Source organism: Microcaecilia unicolor, chromosome 4 (assembly GCF_901765095.1).
Source record: "Microcaecilia unicolor chromosome 4, aMicUni1.1, whole genome shotgun sequence".
NCBI classification, from domain to species: domain Eukaryota; kingdom Metazoa; phylum Chordata; class Amphibia; order Gymnophiona; family Siphonopidae; genus Microcaecilia; species Microcaecilia unicolor.
Window position 1 is genome coordinate 79416679 of NC_044034.1, and position 17194 is coordinate 79433872.

The following is a 17194-nucleotide window of genomic DNA, read 5'->3' on the forward strand; positions in this document are numbered from 1 at the left end:
TATACGATTGGGGGTTAGTGAGAAACTATGTTCAAGATGTATTTGGTGAAAATTGTAAATATACGTTGACCTAGTTCCTGACAATATCATAGAAAAAGCATGTTAGGGGGCATCAGAAAAGGAGAAAGTAGAGGACCGCGCACTGTGGAATCTAGCGATTTATATAATCAGGTGAAAATGTGGAGAAACATAACCATGTCTATTTTTGATGGTGGAGAGGAAGTGGCCTAGTACTTGGAGGAAGATTCAAACCTTGCATTTGCCACTGGCATTCCTTCAGACCTTGAGTAAGTAATTCATTCTGTCTGCTGTTGCCTCAGGTACCCACTTAGGGCTGGATTCTTCATAAGGTGTCTTAAATATAGGAGAGCTGGAATAATGCACTGCTATTTTATAAACCACATCTACAGTAAGACGTGGTTTAAAGATTAGCACATAGGTCGGGGGAGTGCGCGTATTTAGGCACAGCCATGTGCACAACTGAAAACCTAGTATGCATGTCCATGCTATGCACGCTCCTCCCAAATTCTATAACCGCGCATAAATGTGATTGGCATGCCTGACACGCTTACACTCCTCCTGTGTCCATGCCCCCTTTTCAGCTATATGAGTTGGAATTTACGTGCGCTTCTTTAGAATACGCATAAAATGAAGCACAAATAAATAACAATTATTGCCAATTAGTGATGATGGTTGGTAGCTATCGGCCAATTACTAAATTAAGTAGCACAAGTAAATTGGCTGTGCACACAGTTTAATGCACTACTCGATGCACCTTATATTGAATTTGGGGGTTAGTGGGGAAGTTATCATGGACTATCAGCACCCAAAAAACTTCCATTTTGTTTTCTATTTTCGTCAAATAGATGCCGCTAAGAGTGTGCCCTATGGGGGAACTTTATAAATGGCACTCCAAAATCAGCACTGGAAAAGATCAGTGCTAAGCACTATTCTATAAAGGTAGAGTAGAGCTTAGTGCCGATTTATGCCTGCTGAAACCTGGTATAAATCCCGGTGCCCAAGTTGGGCAGAGAGACCCATTATTCTATAACACTCCTGATCCGCCCATGCCCATGCCCCTCCTATGGCCACGCATGGGATTTACACACCCAGCGTTATAGAATAGTGTGCAATCAGATGCACACATAAATCTTAATTGTTGCCAATTAAAGTCAATAATTGGTTGTTAGCGTCCAGTTATTGATGGTTAACAGCTCATTAGCCAATTAAGTTGTGCATTCATCTTGGGAGCACGCTCAAATTTGGGTGCCATATATAGAGTCCAGGGGTATGCCAAATAGTGTGAGAAGGTACACTATTTTATTTATTTTATTTTATTTATTTATTGCATTTGTATCCCACATTTTCCCACCTCTTTGCAGGCTCAATGTGGCTTACATTACATCATGAATAATGGAAATACATAAGAAAATCACGTGGTGTGCACTCTTTCCTGAGGGGCGTGCATGTGGGAACTACTATGCACCCCTCAGGACCAGTGCTCACTATGTGCTCTCTTATCAGCAAACAATTGTCATTTGAAACTGCTGTATAATAAGATGTGTTATTTCACTGTTAACAAAGCAAAACAAAAGAAGCACAAATAGACCTTAGGAACGGGACAATGGAAGATTCTTTATTGAGAAGACCAGACATAGGCCATGTTTCGGCGATGAATTGCCTGCATCAGGGTCACAAAAGTTTGTAGCGTTCCTTAACAGCAATGCAGATCTGCCACTAACAGAGCACGTAATCAGAAAATGGATGTGCAGCAAAATAAAACCCAGCACACGTCCATTTTTGGCCTGAGACCTTACCGGCACCCATTGACTTATTGGTAAGGTTTCACATACTGCCCAGGCAGTAGGCATGCAGAGTGTGCCCACTGTAATTTACCACCGAGTAAGCACCATGCGGTAGAAAATGCAAAATAATTTCTACCACATGTTTTTGGTGCACACCAAATTCAGAAATACCGCCCAGGGCATGCAGTAGCCCCTGTATTCCTTAGACAGTAAGCTCTTTGGGGAAAGAACATATTGTACCTGAATACATATATAGTGCTGTATATGTCTGGCAATACTATTAAAAAGATAAGTATCATTACCTTGAGTTTTGCCAAAGAAGTACAGTATTCCTCCTATAATGCCCTTGTAATTAGAAAAACACAGATGGGAAGGGTTCTAAGTCAGTTCCCATCTGGACAGCTCCCACCGGACAGTCCCCCCCCCCCCCCCCCCCACCAATTCCCATTAGGACAATTCTCACCTAGGACAATTCCCAATGAACCAATGCCCACCACACCAGGGAGGACAATTCCCACCCATAACCTCCCAAATATAAAACACACTAGGCAAGTAATCTCCCTCTCTTTTCTCTTTCAGATCATTTGGGAGGCCAGTACCCCCCCCCCCCCCAACATTATCTTTTAGACATCCCTTTCCCTTTCCAAACATGCAGTTTGTGTGTAGGGGGGGGGGGGGGGGCAATGCCTCCCCACCCCAAACTAGGTTTCAACCTAATTCATGTTTAATCCAAGATCTAGATGTCATTAAAAAGTAAATAAATAAATAAATACATACATACTGCAGTTCATGTGTAACGTGGAGGGGCATAATCGAACGGCGCCGGCCAAATAGACGGCCAGCCATCTATTTGCCTGGTGCCACAAAGAGCAGTCCTGAACCGTATTATCGAAAAAGATGGCCAGCCATCTTTCGTTTCGATGATACGGTTGGGGCCGGCCAAATGTCAGAGATGGATGGGTTTGAGATGGCCGGCATCGGTTTTCGCCGATAATGGAAACGGAGGCCGGTGATCTCAATCCCAGCCAAATCCAAGGCATTTGGTCAGGGGAGAGGCCAGCATTTGTAGTGCACTGGTCCCCCTGACATGCCAGGACACCAACCAGGCACCCTAGGGGGCTCTGCAGTGGACTTCAAAAATTGCTCCCAGGTGCAAACCTCCCTTACCTTGGGTGCTGAGCCCCCCAGATCCCCCCCCAAAACCCACTCCCCACAATTGTACACCATTACCATAGCCCTTATGGGTGAAGGGGGGCACCTACATGTGGGTACAGTGGGGTTTGGGGGTTTTTGGAGGGCTTAACATTTACCACCACAAGTGTAACAGGTGGTGGGGGTGGGGGGACCTGGGTCTGCCTGCCTGAAGTGCACTGCACCCTCTAAAAACTGCTCCAGGGACCTGCATATTGCTGTCAGGGAGCTGGGTATGACATTTGAGGCTGGCATAGAGGCTGGCAAAAAAATATTAAAAATAATTTTGAAGGGGTGGGAGGGGGTTGGTGTCCACTGGGGGAGTAAGGGAAGGTGATCCCCGATTCCCTCCGGTGCTCATTTGGTCAGTTGGGGCACCTTTTTGAAGCTTGGTCGTGAAAAAAAAGGGACCAAGTGAAGCCGGCAAAATGCTCGTCAAGGCCGGCTTTCTTTTTTCCATTATCAGGCGAAGTTGGCCATCTCAAAGCACGCCCCCGTCCCGCCTTCGCTACCCTACCGAAACACCCCCTTGAAGTTTGGCCGGCTCCGCGACGGAAAGCAGTTGGCACTGGCCAAAATTGGCTTTCGATTATACCGATTTGGCCGGCTTTAGGAGATTGCCGGCCATCTCCCGATTTGTGTTGGAAGATGGCAGAAAAAGACCTGTACGGTCCATCTAGTCTGCCCAACATGATAAACTCATATGTGGTACTTTATATGTATACCTGACTCTGGAATTCGTTGCCAGAGAATGTGGTAAAGGCGGTTAGCTTAGCAGAGTTTCAAAAAGGTTTGGACGGCTTCCTAAAGAAAAAGTCCGTAGACCATTATTAAATGGACTTGGGGAAAATCCACTATTTCTGGGATAAGCAGTGTGTGTGTTGGGGGTAGGAGAGGAAATGCCCCCCACTCCCCCCAAGCTAGGTTTCAACCTACTTCAGACCCTCAAATGACACACTGAGTACGATTTATAACAAAGTATTACTATACCTATGCCCTCCACCCCCCCCCCCCCCAACTAAGTTTCAACCTAATTCATGTTTAATCCAGGATCTAAATTTCATAAATAAGTAAATAAATAGATAAATACAAACTACAGTTCATATGGGGGGCAATGACCCCCCACACATCCCCAAACTAGATTTCAACTTAATTCAGCCTGTCAAAATGACACACTGATTATTATGATTTATAACAAATTATTACTCTATCTATGAAAAGTTATTCTGTTATTATACATCCTCTGTGTACATCTGTATTCTGCTCTAACTTCCTTATTTCAGACCCGATTCAAGAAAGAAGCTATGGTTGGTTAAAAAAAAAAAGGTTAGGGAGGGTGGGAAATTACCGGGGGGGGGGGGGGAGTCTTTGGTTGGAGTTGTCCCAGGGGGAATTGTCCTAAGTGGGAATTGTCGTGGGGGGAATTGGTGGGTGGGAGTTGTCTGGTGGGAACTGTCCGGGTGGGAATTCACCTGATACCATGGGAAGATAAAGGAGTGTTTAATTTTTAAAATTATTTGAAGCCTCAATAAGCTAAGTGGAGTGACCAGCTTAGCATGGGGTACACCAAAATGGATAATGAAATTATTTATATAACGTAAGACTGTGTCATGCTATAGTTGCACCCTGTGCGACTTTCCCACTGGTGTCCCCCTCTCCCCACCCACTTTGCCACAGCCAATGAGAGAAGAGGTTGGACTGGGAGCAATTTTTGTACCCCTTCACATCTGAACCCTGTGTAGCCCGGCCGCTCACATAGTCCTTGGTACAGTGCTAGTATAATACATGGATTTATTCCAATCTTATAACTCATCTAATTAAACTGCATTCACAGGGCAACCTTCCTCAGACATGAAAATGCGTTATTTTATATTGTGGTAGCATTTAATATCCCGTTTATGTTGTGGTAAGCATAAATTATAAGCCACAGACTCTGCACAGTTCTCAGACACAAAACAGACAACACGTTTAATACTGCTGGGCTTCATCTGTGATTCAGTGGTAGAATACATTTGTGCTAGCACATTCGATGCCACCAGTTCTTAATTTAAAATAAATCGCTTTAAAACTCAGCTATTGTTTTATGGCAGGTGGCCCAGGACCCTCACTTGCTTCCTTCAGTCAAGCAGCACTCTGAGGTCTGTTTGACACAGGACTTCTAAAAGCAGAATGTCCCAGAGGAATGCCCTGCTGGCACATACTTAAAACATAAATAGATAATACCAAAGATATTAATATTCTGATTAGACAGCTCCTAAATGGCTGTTGATAAAATATTAAAGTCCACTTAATGGTGTCATCATTCTGTTTTCTACTGTAAAACAAGCAAGCAAATCTTTGTTAACCACATTCGAACTCTTTGTATCCTGCATCCTTGCATCACGAAGACCTGGCCAGTATCACCCGCTTTTCTAAACAATTTACTTTTTCATATAAACCTTCTGCAATACACTTTAAACATGATCGTTGTGTATTTAAATAACTCCAGTTTTCCATTAATGTCTCTCCATAATGCAGGCCAGCATAGTGCACTACATGTTACAACTTGACTAAGGGGTTTAGGGGCCCTTTTACAAAGACGCGGTAAGGCTACCGCATGCGCTGTGCGCGCCAAATTGACCCTACCACTGGGGTAGAGCGGGAGCTCAGATGTAGTTCCGAAGCTGGCACGCACAGTTTCCTACAGTAGAAAATCATTTTCTGTTTTCTAGCACTGGGGCGTTCCCAGCGGTAATCAGAAGCATGGTCGCCTTGCTGCACGCTAGCCAATTACTGTAGGGTTAACGCGCGAGCCCTTACCAACTACTAAATAAATAGTGGTAAGGGCTTAGGCGGTAAATAGCTGATTGTAATATTAGTGCACAACCATTTATTGCCCCATTTTAAAAAAAGGCCTTTTTCCCGCCATGGTAAAAAGTGGCCCCAGTGTGTGCCAATTTCAGGTGCCAAAACTAGCACAGGCCACTTTTTACCACGGCTTAGTAAAAGGGGCCCCTGAATGAGGGACTGGGTGTCCATGACTGAAGTCCTACAGGTTTGTGCAAGTTAAATAGGACAATGGAGAAGTAATATCAGAAAAATGCAAATTGGCAAACTCTTTAAAAGAATCCTATTCAGAAGCTGAGTTTTCATTTACTTCAAGTGCATGACGAAAACTGGCCACAAAGTCCCCTAGCAGCTCTCCAGAACCCAGTTGTTAACTCACAACATGAAGCCCAATCTGCAGAGAAATGTACTTCAGACAACTTGACAAATGTCAGTGCAGATCTGGCCAGGTTTTTTAGGATGCACAGTGCTGACCTGAGGAGTCTCCTCGACTTACTGCCAGTCCGCTCCGGAAATCAACACTTTCTTCCACGTGGGTTAATAACACAACACGAACACTCGCATTTCAAGCCTAATCAATACAGCGATTACTAAGGCGCGTTCCTATTTCTATTTCAACGCGCGTTCCTAGGAAAGGAGCTGCCGCAGCGACCCGACCCGAGCAAGAGCGCAAAACTAGGCAGCGAAAGAACAGTCGTCAAGGTGACCCGGTCCTGCAAATCGTCAGCGCACACTCACAGTACACCAAATACCCGGGAGGGGGACTGACCTGCCAGCCGTCTCTCTCTCACCCTTCGCCACAGTATGTCCCACGCCTTGGAGGTAGAATCCCTCAGCTGGTCGCTCAGCGATCTCCGGAGCTGCGACTTGGAGGATTTCCTCGGGCTGTTCATTGTACATCCCTCGCCAAGTCTTCTCCGCTCGCTTTAGAGGTCCGCTCTGCCGACTGCCCGAACACCTAGGGAGACCGAACTTTCGGCGGGGAATGGGGGCAGCCGTCAGCCCTCTGCTTGCAGCCCGGATCCTCCAGCAGTCTCTTCTCCATCGCTAGGCGCCCGATCCTCGCTCATTCTCTCCCGGGCCAGATGTACAGAGGATTCCAGCTTCAACCCTGTACACAGGGGCTCTTCTCTCGCCTCCTCCCCTTGCTTTCCAACTCTAGCCTTTCCACTATTGATTGAGCTTGGCCCACGGGAAGAGGTCGAATTCAATTTATTGGTACTTCCTATTCCCGGTATCTTCTGAGCAATCTTTCTGACTTGCACTTGGCCGCTAAAACTTGTTCTCATAGTTGGAACTTACTATCTAAAATATACATAACACCAACTTCAAAAAATTATATAAACATTTTACTAAGGTTTCGGTTAAAAATGGATTTGCCCTAAAATTCAGCTGAAGGTGCAATGTTATTCGGCAGTGTACAGGATTTTAGCAAAAGAAAGTTTCTTTCATAGGGTAGGCTGCAAAACTCATAGTTAAAGCCATGTTTTACAAATGCGTATTCATAGCAAAAAAAAAAACAAAGTGTGAATTTCTATAACAGTCCTAAAATCTAATCCATGGCAGTAATTTCGTAAATTAATCTGCACTAATGCCATTCATTAATGTTTGCTGCAGGGCCCATTTTCATGCAAAGGGCAATTCATCGTAATGGTATTAACACCCACTTTCTGATAATAAATGACTCCAAGCAGTAATGTAAACATTTAGGGGTAAATATTCAAAGACTTTTGCACTTTCTAGGCAGATAAAAATAAAAGCTAACTGGCCTACACGGGCCACCTATTAAAGTGTGCGGAAGGTATTCGATTGGTGGCAGCAGCCATTAGTTCTCAACTCAGTCAGGTTTTCAGGATATGCACAATGAATATGCATGAGATAGCTTTGCATACAGAGGAGGCAGTATGTAAACATTTCTCTCATGTATACATCAATTGTGGATATTCTGTGGGTTGAGAATTACTAGTTGGAAGTGTTCTAAGCTGCTGCCACCAATTATATGCAAATAAACACGACATGCAAGCTTTCTGACAAAACTTTGAACTGGGACTTTGGCTAATTGCTTTGCCTAATTACCTTTTTAAGAGCATTTTTTAATGTGTAGTCTTTGTATATATAGCTAAGGAGCTACTTTGCATAATTTTGTACCACAATCACTCATTAGCAATACATTTGCATTAACCCCTGGATTCAATATAGCATCATTTCAGTTGCTCACACAAATTTGGTTGTATTCAGCATTTGTGCATGCAACATAATTAGTTAACAAGCCAATCAGTGCAGATAATTTCCAATTAACAAGCAATTATTGATACTAATCAATAATTAGGCATGCACAACAGTCTAAAGCGTATTCTGTAATGTGATGCACATAAATTCTAAGCTGTATAGTTGAAAAGGGGACATGGCCATGGGCATTTCTAAAATCTATGCGCATTATTATAGAATACACCTGGTCAGCACTTAATTTTGGCATTATCATTTGCACCAAGTTTTACCTGGTGTAACTGCACATAACTAAATTTAGTTATGCAGATGGGTGCTCGGCCTATCCTGTAAACCACACAGAAAATTAGGCGTATTCTATAAAGGATGCCAAATTTAGGCATACTTTATAGCATATGCCTAGGCGTATTTTTATGACACCAATTTTTTTAGGTGTGATATAATACGGTTGGCGCCGGCCCAGGTTTAGGAATCACCGGATTTAGAGATAGCCGGCTTCGGTTTTCGGCCATAATGGAAACCGGGCCCAGCCATCTCAAACCCGGAGAAATGCAAGCCTTTTGGTCGTGGGAGGAGCCAGCATTTGTAATGCACTGGTCCCCCTGACATGCCAGGACACCAACCGGGCACCCTAGGGGGCACTGCAGTGGACTTCAAAAATTGCTCCCAGGTGCATAGCTCCCTTACCTTGTGTGCTGAGCCCCCCAAATCCCCCCCAAAACGACTCCCCACAACTCTACACCACTACCATAGCCCTTAGTGATGAAGGGGGGGGCACCTACATGTGGGTACAGTGGGTTTTGGGGGGGTTTGGAGGGCTCAACATTTACCACCACAAGTGTAACAGGTAGGGGGGGATGGGCCTGGGTCCACCTGCCTGAAGTGCACAGCACCCACTAAATACTGCTCCAGGGACCTGCATACTGGTGTCAGGGAGCTGGGTATGACATTTCAGGCTGGCATAGAGGCTGGCAAAAAATATATTTTTGGGGGTGGGGGGTGGGAGGGGGTTGGTGACCACTGGGGAAGTAAAGAGAGGTGATCCCCGATTCCCTCTGTTGGTCATCTGGTCAGTTGGGGCACATTTTTGAAGCTTGGTCCTGAAAAAAAAGGGACCATGTAAAGCCGGCGAAATGCTCGTCAGGGCTGGCTTTCTTTTTTCCATTATCGGGCAAAGCCAGCCATCTTGAAACCACGCCCCTGTCCCGCCCCATCCTGCCTTTGCTACCTATTGAAACACCCCCTTGAAGTTTCGCCAGCTCCGCGACGGAAAGCAGTTGGCGCCAGCTAAAATCGGCTTTCGATTATACTGATTTGGCCGGGTTCAGGAGATCGCTGGCCAACTCCCGATTTGTGTCGGAAGATGGCCGGCGATCTCCTTCGAAAATAAGCAGGATAGGGCCCACCCAATTCAGTAAAGGGTGATAAACTGTGGGCACTATGCACCAATTCTATAACAGCAATATTGGGCATAGTTGCCATTACAGAATACTAGCATAAGTCTGCATTTTCGAGGGCTGATGTAAATGTTTGTGCCAAATACTGAAAGTTATGCACATATTTGACAGTATTCTATAACTTAGCCCCAGATTCTATATATCATGCCTAGTGTTCGACGCTGAAATCAAACCATATTCTATAACACACATAACTTAACACATTCTATAACACACATAACTTAACATATTCTATAACACACATAACAAGCCAATCAGCCTTTTTAACAGCACTTAACAAGCAATAATGAGCACTAATTGGCAATAATTAGAATTTATGCGCATAACTCGCTAAGAGTATTCTGTAATGCAGAGTGCCTAAATTCTAATGTGCGGTAGCAAAAAGGGGCATGGTTATGAGTGGGGAAATGGGAATTTCTTGGGCATTCCAAAATGTATGCGCACTGTTCTAGAATATGCCCCTCTGCGCCTAAATCTATGTGCTGATATTTATGCCATGCTTTCCTTAGTGTAAACGGATACGCTTAGTTCAAGGTTTTGGGATATCAACTAAGCATGTTCTACATACTGTGCCTAATTCTAGGCACCACTTACAGAATACTCTTAGGTGGAAACTTCTGCATGGATTTTTCAGGCGCCATATTTAGAATCCAGCCCTTAGTGCCTAATTGATGGCACGCTCCCACCCACCCATACCCCTCCCACGTCCATGGAGCCTTGGAGTTGCACACCATAGAAATTAGTAACAAAGTTTATTGAAAGGGGCATGTCATTTACGTACATAACTACAAATTAATCCTAATTAGTGCTTGTTGATGCCAATTATTGATACTTTATGCCAATTTACCATCAATTAGATAATTTACTTAGTTACGCATGTGAATGACCCTTGTGTACCTAATTGCATGCCCAATTCTTAGCACCTTTTGTAGAATTTAGGGGATAATAACCTTATATTTTTAACACAATGTAAGGGTGTACCTTGTGGTCGAAAATCAACTTGCTTACAGGGGGCTTACAAGTACATTGTACCTTTGCATTAGGAACTCTGAGAAAATAACCAGAACTTTGTTATTCTTCTTTGGTGTTTTAAAAGATCTGTGTGGGTCTAGTTCTATAATGCACTTCAGATGGCTGGGTTCCAGGAAGGCAGTATGTAAAAACCGAATATTAAAAATTGTTTCTATGCTACAGCTATAGATAACTGGACAGATAAACATGGCACAGAAGGCAGTCCTGGCTGAGTCCCAGTAGATTCTTCCTGCAAATAGGATTTCGGCAGCTCAGATTGTGTTGGAATTTAGCCATGACCCCAGGCCTGGCATCACATTCTTGTGAAGAGTGCCATCCACAGAGCTGACAGGAGCTCAGTTTAATCTTCCAGTGCATAACATCTTTTAACACCATGCTCTGGCATAAGAACAGAGAAAAAAAGAGTAGATAAAGACTGCTAAGTCCAACTACCCTGCCCATTCTTGATGCAGCGATGTAGAGCCTGCCCAATCTTAGATTTTACTCTTATCTAGGGATCTTCTGGATTTTCCTATGCTTTAATTCTGCTACTGTTTTGATCTCCCCTATGTTTACTAGGAGGTTGCTCCATCTGTCTACCGCCCTTTCTGTGAAGAAATGTTTCCTTATTTTACATCAGAGTTTCCCTGTTTTGGACTTCACATATCCATTCCTTTCCCCTAGGGGGAAAATGGCTATCTTTTGCATGAATTTCTTTACTACAACTACTACTAAAAATGTCTATAGTGCTACTAGTCATATTCAGTACTATACCAATGCTTAAAATAGAACCTCCCAGTGGAGGTAGGAGAGATGAAGATGGTGTCTGAAAGTACAGATCATCTCCAAGAGAGAGAGGAGGGATTGTAGAGTTTATTAATTGGTATAGATGGGCAAACTGGAAAGACTATATGGTCTTTCTCTGCTGTCATTTTCTGTATTTCAAGACCAGCTTCTGCTCCATGAAACTTGGTTGACCCGAAGACACAGAAAAAGTAATTTGTAGCAATCGGTTAAGTAAGTATTACAGTAAAACATGTTAAATATAAGATGATCAGGAAGATACATGTTTTTTTTTAGATTTGACAGCAATCTCACCCCCCCTGTTTACAAAGCCGTGGTAGCAGCGGTTGGTGTGGTAATGCTGACAACAGCCCATTCGCTTTAAATGAGCTACGTTGGCATTGCCAAATGGCAGTCGCTAGCGTGGTTTTGTAAACATGGGGGTATTAGGTGGATTTTTAAGTGGGACTTGAATGTGGTCAAGAATAGAGCAAGAAGCAGGAAGACTGTTCTAAGCTTATATGACTAGATTCTATATATCATGCCTAAACAATCGGCTCTGAAATGAAATACGCCTAGGTGTAGGCATACTTTATAGAATAAGCCTAAATTTCCATACGGTTTATCGAATATGCTGAGTGCCCATGTGCATGACTAAATTTAGTCATGGACAGGAAAGCCTTGTAAAACTTGGTGAAAATGCCAATGCCTAAATTACATGCAGACCGGATGTATTCTAAAACAATGTGCATAGAGTTTAGAAATGCCCATTCCATATCCATGGCCACACCCCCTTTTTGACTGTGCGACTCAGAATTTATGCACATGGGAGCTACTGGAAGCCACTGTGAGTGATCGCCGTAACAGTTGAGCAGGCATTTTCACAGGCCCTTCTTTCTGACGTTGGCATTGAGTCCTGGAACCCCTTCTCATCGGGACAGAGCTGCAGTTCTTTGGAGCTGCTGGAAACTGCTGTGAGTGATCACCAGAACAGCTGAGCAGGTATTTTCACAGGCCCTTCTTTCTGATGTTGGCATTGGGCCTTGGAACCCCTTATCATTGGGACAGAGCTGTGGTTCTTTGGAGCTTCTAGAAGCCGCTGTGATTGATAACTGAAACAGATGAGCAGGCATTTTCACAGGTCTTCTTTCTGACATCCCCCTTATCACCGGGACAGAGCCATGGTTTGCAGCCCGTGGTTGAATGCCTGTTGGCACGTGCCCAAAGAGGCATGACCAAAGGGGCAGGTCACACCCCTTTGGGTCCCCTTCAGAGCCATAGAAGCAGGGCTAGTAGAGTATTTTCCCGCAATGGGTAAGAAGAGAAAAAGTCCAGGGCTCTTGTACTGCTAGCACTGGATTTTCTGAGGTATGAGGTCTGATGGATCAGCATTTGACTCCTATTTCAGTAACAATAATGACTGGAGTATCGGGTATATCCTCTCCAATTGAGGCCTCACTTTCCTCTGTAAAATAGTCTCCTCCTCTTCAACCAGGTATGACTTCTTTGGCTGAGAGTAAGTCTGTTCTGGTGTGCACAGACCCTATCCACCTTTTATGTTTAAATTTTGTTTATTAGGAATAAGACAAAAAAAGAATACAACAAGGTATAAATGTTTCATTACAATGAGCTGAATAAATAAGCAGCCAAACAAAGATTCAGGCAAAAAAGACCCAAGAAACACCCCCTATACCCCATCTCCTATCCCCTTTGTCCCCAACCAACTGCTACACCAAATACTAGTTCAAAAGTCTGCTTCGGGATGCAGGCTGGACTGTTGCCCAAAAGCATTCCCAAATTCTCTGGAAATGTTCTCCTTGTGCTGATGAGATGTTGGCAATTGCAAGACGTTCCATGCAAAGCAAGGAGATCACTTGGATCTAATGAAGAACCCTTAGGTCCCTGTTTACAAAGCTGCGCTAGTGGTTTTAGTGTGCACTAAAAATTAGCATGCACTAATCATATAGATGCCCATAATATTCCTATGAGTGTCTACATGGTTATTATGTGCTAATTTTTAGTGTGCGCTAAAAATACTAGTGCGCCTTTGTAAACAGGGCCCTTAGGAACTTCCACTGTGAAGGGAGTGATTGCTCCTTTGCCAATGGTAGTTCAAATTTCTTCTGACTCTTCTCAGGAAGGTGTAGTTACATCAGATAAAGTGGTTTTGCTTCAAGATATTTCGCAATTTGTAAAGAGAACTGAAGTTTGATTAAAATGAAAGAGATGGATCAAAGACTTATAAAACTTGAAACAGCATTACAAAAAGACTTAACAAACTGTTGTTACTTTACAATGTACTGCAGTTTCTGCTGTTAAGGACAGTTGCCTGATTCATTCACACTTGGAAATGCTGGAAAATATGCAAAGTGTTAAAAATCTTAGCATACTTAATTTTCCAGTGATTCATTATCTGGCTCCTTTAGAACTTCTGAAAATGTATCTAAAGAATATTCTTGGATATCCTCATGCAGATGTTTTAACTGTTGAGAGTATATTTTATTTATTTAGATTTTGCTTATACCTTTTTCAGTAGTAGTTCAAGGGGAGGTACATTTTAGGTATACTGGGTATTTCCCTGTCCTTGGAGGGTGCACAATCTAATTTTGTACTTGAGGTGATGGAGGGTTAAGTGACTTGCTCAAGATCACAAGGAGCAGCGGTGGGATTTGAAGCGGTCACCTCTGCATGTCAACACCGGTGCTCTAACCACTAGGCCATTTCTCAATTTGGACAAGATTTATCTCAATTTTTGGAGTTCTCTACTCTTTTGGTTACATTTGCTTCTGAAATTGAACCCCCCCCCCCCCCCCCCCCCCCCCGCACTATTCTTAAATTATATTTTTCAAAAAAATCTGTACCTTTCTGCGGTCAACAAATTTATATGTTTACTGATGTATCCAAGCAGATGCAATTGCGTAGAAAGCAGTTCCTACAGTTAAAGCCTAAACTTTTGACTGTGGTGCAACCTTTTTCCTTAAATTTCCATGTAAAATGCCTGGTTCAACATGGAAATAATAAGTATATTTTTGTGGATTCTTCTGTTTTTAACAGGTTTCAGCAAGCATAAATGCTGGTGCCTAGAGTTAAGCATGGGAATCAGCACTAAGCACAATTCTGTAAAGGGCGCGTGCCCTTTATAGAATCCTTCTAAGTATCATTTACAAAATTTCCTCCATATATTTTAAAATGGTTTTAAACAACAGAATATGAAAAATGTTCAAGGTTGTGAAGACTTTTACAAGGCACTGTACGTGCTTTGTACTGCTGACACCAAAGTAATTATCTTTTGAGACATAGCCAACAGTTTCAAGGAACATTTAATCAGAGGAAGTGAGCCTTAATCTCCAAGGAGTAGATTCAATCCTGATCTCGAGTAGAAACACTTTTGAATGGTGGGCTGTCTTATTTGCCAGCTTGATTCCTAGCAGTTGTACCATGACTTTACCATTAAGGAGTCAAGAGGTACCATTTTGAACCCGACTGCCCCCCCACTAGAAACCATGAAGATCCTTGGTAAGAGAGGGTGAGATGTGTTGATGATGCCAAGGAGGAGTGTGGAGGGGTCCGAGGGGTGATCTTGTGTCTCTGGGAGGGGTATGTCTATGTTACCACTGTCCCCTTTTAGAGACTGCAGGCCTAATCTGAATTTCACTGTCTGGGTTGCTGCTAGTTCAAAAGTATGACTCTTTATTAAAAGTCACCAAACAACTCAACGCAGCTGCTATGTTTCAGCACCAAAGCATCTGCTTCAGGAGTCTTATAGTGTATGTTATAGAATGATAGATAGTATTTTTAAAACCAAACTGTCCTTTCGGGTTATGCTGACATTTGTTGGAAGTGTCTGCCTTACACTTTCGATTACTACAATTTGCCTATATTAGCATTTGGTTTTGTATTATTTGTTTTCAGCAAAATGTCCAAAGTCGGATTTAGATGTCATACTGAAAATGCCCCTCTATATGTCTTTATAAAATAGGCTAGAAATAGTCACCCTAGGTGATCTGTTATAATATTGCCCTCCATGGGGTGAATTCTATATATGGCGTCAACGCCAAAAAAGGGCTAGTCTATAAACCATGCTTAAAATTAGGCATGGTTTATAGAATAGCACTTATGCCTGGTAATCGTGGCTAATTTTAGGTGTGGCTATTTGCACTAACTGAAACATTCGTTTCCCCTTCATTCTATAAGAATGCGTGTAAATATTAGGAATGCCTCTGTTCCACCCATGACCTTCCCATTTTCGCTACTCCTTTTTGAACTCATTTGTAAATTCTGTGCCTAAATTTATGAGCATATATTTCAATTAAATCTAATTGTTGCCAATAATTGGTTCCAATTATCATGCTAATTAGCTCATTATTCAATTAAATTGCACGCTCAAATTGGGTGCATGCCCAAATTTGTGCATGCAATTCTTAGTGACTCTCATAGAATTCAAGGGCATATGTGCATTTCCATGGAAGTGTCCATGCATCTTGTGCTTTTCTTAAACTTGGCTCTGAAGCAGTAACTAGATTACTTATTTATTGCTGCTCTTCTGCTGAGTGATTAAATGTAATAACAATCAATATTAGAATCCCTTTGAGCTGATCTAGAACAAGTTCAGTAAATTACTGGAGCCAAAAAAAGTCTAGAAAAGCTTAAGTTGCTTTGCAGTCATAATTTTCCATGGGAACTCTGGATTCTTTTTGTAAAGAGGTACTTTATGTGCTGTTCTTTGCATGAAACAAAGGAAATTTGCTTCCCACGTAGTCAAAACATCATGCACAATTTCTCGCAGAATGCTTTCCCATCTATTCATGCCCCACAAATTTCTGTGTTTTCTTTAAAAAACTGATAACAGATCTTAGAATTGATACTGTCACCTTCCCAACTTTTTCTTTTGTTTGGATTTCTGCAGTCATAATTCTAGTTAGAGTCAAATATGCAGACATAGTAAAAGCAGAGCAGTAGCAGCAGAAGCAGGTCGTCCTTTCACTAATAAGGGCTCATAATGGATTGTGGCAACCCCCTCCCTGCTCCTAGAAAGTATAGTATTCAACTTACATGTGACCTACCAAGGCCTGAGGTCTTTAGGCTAAGATGAAAGTTTCGATCCATTGGGCCATTTTCTCTCCATTTCGTCCTTTTATGTAGCCCCTTCCCTGCCCCCCCCCCCCCCAGCACAAACACAAACATAGCTTTCTTTACATCACCAGCTATGCAAGGCATCGATCCCTTCTTTCATAAATCACAGAAGAAAAGTACATTGGCAAGATGAAAAGTGCAACAAATGTGTTCAGTCAGAGTAGCGGATGACTGGTTCATATTGATTACTTTTTTTTTTTTTTTTTAATTTTCTGATTTGCATCCGTAGCTTTCTGTAAACTAAGAGAAAGAGAAGTCCCCTTAGATTCCTCACTAAATAATCAGTCTTTTCTTACACAAAATGTTTTGCTAGTAAAGAAAGGCTATGGTCCATTTGAAAGTACACCCCTTTGGGAGGGTGCCAGAATGGATTGTGCTTAAGTAAAACAGAGACCCCTAGAGTTTTCTAGTTCAAAAAGATAAATCAGTCTCTCTCTCTCTCTCCTCATTGTTTTCAATTTGATAACCAGGGATGCACATAGACAGCAAAGGCTGTCATGTAGAGGTGAGTAGCTGCAAACCTAGGGCCCTGTTTTCTAAGCAGCATTATAGGCATGTTAACCATGTACATGCCTACAATATCCCTATAGGTGCCTACATGGTTAGCACGTACGCTAAGTGTAGGCATGCTAAAAACAGTAATGCACCTTAGTAAACAGGGGGCTCAGATTTCCCATATTTTGGAGAACTGAGGAGGGAAAGCAAGTTTGAAGCTTTTCTTATTTTTTTTTCTTTTTTTCAGCTCCTGAAATAGTTTCTCAG